The following is a 5,437-nucleotide window of genomic DNA, read 5'->3' as shown; positions in this document are numbered from 1 at the left end:
ACTTTCAGAGGTCTGTCATCATCTTTGTTCAAGAGGGCCACCAGGCAGGATTTAATCCCAGTGCAAAGGAACTGTCTGCTGGTGCAAAGGCAACCCCAGCAACTGAGATAGGTTGAGTTAGAATCAGTCATAGGTCCAAAGGACAGGAACTGAACCACTTCCAGTGGCAGGAGCTGGAAATGATGCTTTAGGGATAGCTGCTATTGCTGAAGGCAATTTCCTGCAAGCTTGATGTCATCCTGGGGGTGGTGGGTGAGTGATGCATTGGCAGCACCTGGGGAAATGGGCATAACAGGTGCTGCTTGTATGGCACACATGGTGGCTAATTTTCTAAATAACAGAATTACATTCCTCCTCCTCCAAATCAAACCTTTCTAATGCTCAAGAAAACAAAAAAGGGTGTTTCACAGGCCCCTGTCTCTGTCTCTCTCCTAAGCGTACTGGGACCAGCTGCCCAACTTTGTGCATTGAATCACGGTGAAGTCAAGTCACCAACAGAGAAGCAGCTGGGGCTGTGCTGAATGCAGTGCAGACTCTGCTGCAGTAACAGCTGTGGTACAGAGCATCTCTACTCAGCTGCAAGAGAGCAACCAGGCACTACATTACATGGTAAGACTCTGCTTCTCTATGGCAAAATCCATGAGCAGCTGAATACTGAAGAACTCAACTCTGATATTTATTTTAGCTAGTAATTAGAAAAAAATAGTAATTTTTATTTTGGTGAATGGCAAATGTCAATTATTGTATTATTATTCTCAAGATCAGTTACATAAATAACATTGCATTTTATTCTATACAGTGAAAAATATACTACCTCAAATATAAAACGTCATACAAATGCTACAGGTGTACATCCTGGGCATGTGCAAGTTAAGGTGCCATGTAGCTACTCATGCATTGTACTATGTACTCTTTATTTTGTTTTCACCCAGGAAAAGCAAATGCTACAGCCTCAAGCAGCTGACTGACATGGCAGAGAAGGTTGTGCTGGATTTCTCCCATCACGCTTCAGTCATTATTCAGAAAAAGGGAAAAAAAAGAGGGATGAAAAGTGTTTCTGAGATCACATCCTGCTAGCTGTTTATTAGAACTCCCATCTTTACTCCTACCTACATCCAGGAGAATGCCCAGGGCAGGGTCATGGTGGCTGTGAAGTCATTCACCCTGCAGTCTTTCTTCTCTCTTGTGGTAGCATGGGAAGAGTTACTTTCTGTCCGCATGGCAGTGAGGAAGGATCACAGAATCAAAGAGAGGTGATTCTGTCACAGAATCAAAAAGAGAAGTCTGTGAAGTCATTTTATATAGTCAGTCACCTTTCCTGGACTAAAAGCTCCTTAGAGAAAGAAAATTTTACCCCTTAGGACCTGCAGTTCAGGGGTGTGTACTAACGCCTTCTTCAGCCACTGGTGCACATATTGCTATGCCTTTACAAGGAATAATTAGGCAGAGACATATATTTGGAGTTAATTATCTTGTTAGGGCAGCAAGAGCAGAGTGAATTCCAAATGCAAAATAAATGGCCCCCCTTCCTTTCCATATGGATTATATTAGCCCCTCTGGTGTTTGCTTATTCCTCTTGGGAGCCTTTTCAAAGTCTTCTCAGCTCTGAGATTTAATGCCTGGCATTGCTGACGTGCAGAATTAAAAATGTAAAGTGCACTTGCTGCCTTCTGTTTTTAGATTAGCAATAGAGAAAATGGAACCTGACCTGCACATAAAGCCAGAAGGGCCCAAGGGACACAGCTGCAGTGTGAGCAGAGTAGGAGAACAAAACCCATTGCAGGCAGCCTGGAGGGGCAGAAGTCCCTCTGGAGCTACAGGAGCAACTGGAGGAGAGGGAAGTTGTGGAGAAAAGCCCTATCAAATGTTCATTGCTGACATGGAGATCTGTTGAAGTGTTATTTTAGGAGACAAGAGAAGAGTGGTTTTGGCCAGGGAAAGGACTGCATCGCAGCTTTACTCATATCTGCAGTTAGTGATCAAGTGGTTTGAGGAAAGAGTAAAACCCCATGATTTTCACTGGATGTACAAAACTGAAAATCTTTAATTAAAAAAATAAAGAGAATAATAAAAGTGTTTTTTCTACTTTCAGTGGAACATTATTAACAGCTCTAGTGTTTGCTTTTTGAAGTGGCCTACAGATAGTTTCCAGACATCATTCTACCTATTTTCCAATTTGTCTTGTTTATGGAATATTTTTTAAACCCTGAAGGCATAACTATTAAATCAGTACTTACAAAATGTTTCTCATGACATTTTTGAAGGATTTTCTCAGAAAACAGGGTTACCACACCACCCTTGCATGACTAGAAACTAGAATAAATTCCTAGTATTTTAACTCTATTTTTATACTGTACTTTTGGTAAATAGAGCAGTGTCATTCACAGGTACATAACCTGAGACTTAGGTGCCACAAGGCTTATTTGCCACAGGTTTAAACTAATCTTGGGACAGTGGTGGGTTTTTTTAATCTATGGTTTCAATTTTTGTCAGAGCAATTTTCTGCCTTTCCTGGTCTGAGTCACAAGTTTGTGAGAACAGAAAGCAGCTCCTGAGGTAAATTTACATAAGGGTTTATTTGTGCGCCTTTCTAGAGACAAATCTGCACAGTGCTTTGGGATGTATTCTTTCTCAGCTGAAGTTCTGGCCCCCTGCAAATAACCTTTCATGTTACTATGAATTTGCTGGGTTTGTGACTACCCTGGTGAGGGAGAAGTGTCAGTAGGGCAGTTCCTCTGAAACTCATGCCAGTCCTGCTGGAAGTGACTTTGGCTGCTTATGTTCAAGCACCTTTTGTTCTCCAAAGGGCATTCCTTTTCAACACCATGAGCCCACATGATTTCTTGGACAGTTTGGATTTTCCTTCACATAATGGTGCAAATTAAGTGCCTCTGGCCTTCAGTAGAATTGGGATATGTGTGACTGCCTCTCAAAGAGGCAAGAAGCACAAAAGTGAAGAAGGACAGCTCGAGGACTTAAGTCCCTGGATGTTTTCCACCATCCGGCCGTAGCTCCTCGCTTCCCACGCCGGCTGCCAAGCTGAGCCCAGGCAGCTCCAGACACAGGGGGAAGGGGAAGGCTCAGCAGCTGAGGGCTGGGTTGCAGCTCAGTGCTTCTAGAGGAAAATATTCCTCTGCTCTAAGAAGATGCTGAAATAGTTGTACTGCCAGCATCTGCTTCCTCTTAGACACCTATTCTACTCCTACATTTGACAGATGGACCAGTGAAGGGGAGATGAGTGCTGAGAGCCTCCTGTTAATTTCACTGATTTGGAAACAAAACTGAGAAATACATGTATTTTTGTCTCTCACTTCTTTCAAAGGCCTTCTACTCCTTCATTCAGCAAGGCTAGAGCTACAAATCAAACATGGATTTTGTTTAACAAGGAGTGGAGTAGAAGATGGAGGTGTGGCTGATCTAAACCATTTCACCTGTTTTCATGTTTCTGAAGGCCTGAATATTTAAAATACAATTAAAAAATATATTCTTGGTGCAAAGACTCCTTCTGAAGTAGAAGGAGCTATTTTTCAATATCCAGCTGAATTTCCAACTCTATTCTGAACATGCAGTAAACAGTTAAGATTTTTCTTGGATAGCTCTCAGTTCTGTAGGTCAGGTGACACAATAATTCTATTGTGCTTGCCCCTGTTCTTGGGCTTCCTGCAGTTTTTCCTGTCATACACCCTCTATTCCCAAACTTGCTGTGGATCTATTCTCACCTCCTGCCCTGCCTGAAATTCACTGTATGTGCTAGAGTGAGTCAGCAGTAATTACACTTCATCTGTAGGAAAGACAGTGGAAAAGGAGTTGGAGGTGATTCAGCAGAACACTTTATTGGCAATATCACTCCGGAAATCACCACACCTGAGTCCTCAGGTTGAGGGCTTCTCAGTCATAGATCATTGTGTAACAGACAGCCATCCTAAAGGCTTTCTGCAGCAGTCTGAAATTTGCTATCCCATTATACTTAGGCTGCCAATCGAAGCACCATGGTAGGGCAGGGACAGTGCCTAAGTGCTGTGAGCAATTTCCCATTTGTTCTCTGTGTCAAACATTCTCTCAAGTCTTACAAAACACAGCCCTGGAGCTGGAAGTCATTTGAGTCTGATGAGTCAGAGCTCACAGTATTATTCTGGCACAATGGAGGCACTAGCAATTAAACCTTATTCTCCAGTTGTTCTGCCCTTTTAATCACTGCCAGTTTCTGGCTTATTGGCTGCTTTGAAGGAGATGGAGGCAGACAGCTGATCAGGTATCACAGAGATGTGCCATACTGATGTCAGTCTAACTGCAGAGTTAAAATCTACCGTCTGATCAAAAATGACTGGATTTATATAATGAACCCACCATGGGATTATGTTACCACATTCATTAAAACAAGAGCAAAACAGCACTGCACACCAATATTATAAAGGGAACCAGCAGTTAATTGTGTGATTGGCTTAGTTAATTTTTATTATAAATACAGTAATTAGCTGTGTAAACCAAAGTAATTTCTTCCAAAATGTAACTATTTCTATTTTTTTTTAACACTTTATGGCTGGGAATAGCTCGTTATGAGGCTGAGGGTGAACCCTCACTGGACTGGGCTGCACAGAGCAGGCTGTTCTGTGGGACGTGTAAGTTTGCATGTTCCTCTCCAGCCCTGCCAGCACTCTAACCCTGCGTGTGGTTCTTCCTTTCTGGTCTCCCCTTCCAACCAGAGCCTAGGAATTACATGATAATTTGTACAAGACAAATCAATAAAGAGTCAACACAAGAACAAGAAACTCCTAGTTTGTGGCTTAAGAAATGCAGTGCTTAGCATATTTTTCTTATAAGTATTTTGCAGCAATGACATGCTGTCCTTGCAGTGCTTTATAAGGCCAAGGCAAGATTATCTTTCCTTATCTCCTAAATATGTGTAATACCCTGAACAGCATTTGCAGATGCTAATAAAGACAGTGTATTTTATGGATGTTCTAATTTTACAAAACCATGTTTCATTATTTGTTTATTTAATATATTCTCCAAATATTCTCCTTAAGACTGGCAGTATTTTGAACACATATCAGAAGTGAAGCACTGGGTGTTTAATGTCAGCAAAAGAGACTGTGTGAAGGCCAAGTAGGGAAAGATGTGAGTGGAATGAGAGTGCTGGGCCATGCAGGGGGGGTCACATTCAAGAGCAGATGTGAAAGCTGCTAAGCCTATTACTGAATCTTAAACGTGCAACAATTTTTCCTTAAATTCAGAACTAAGACTTCTCTTCCTAAGGGGAATAAAGGCATTTCAGGAATAATTCTGTAAAAGCCACAAGGTTATGGAAACTATTGAAGTTAGCCAATATGAAAGTCTTGCTCTTCTCAATAACTTACTTCACATTTTACTGAACTGTACTTCAAATATTTTCTCAATTCACTGCTGCCAAATGCTTTGATGCTTTTGGTTTTCCTCT

The sequence above is a fragment of the Ammospiza caudacuta genome, chromosome 9 (assembly GCF_027887145.1).
Source record: "Ammospiza caudacuta isolate bAmmCau1 chromosome 9, bAmmCau1.pri, whole genome shotgun sequence".
Classification (NCBI taxonomy): Eukaryota; Metazoa; Chordata; class Aves; order Passeriformes; family Passerellidae; genus Ammospiza; species Ammospiza caudacuta.
The sequence above is the reverse complement of the archived record's forward strand: the minus strand, read 5'-3'. Positions refer to the sequence as shown.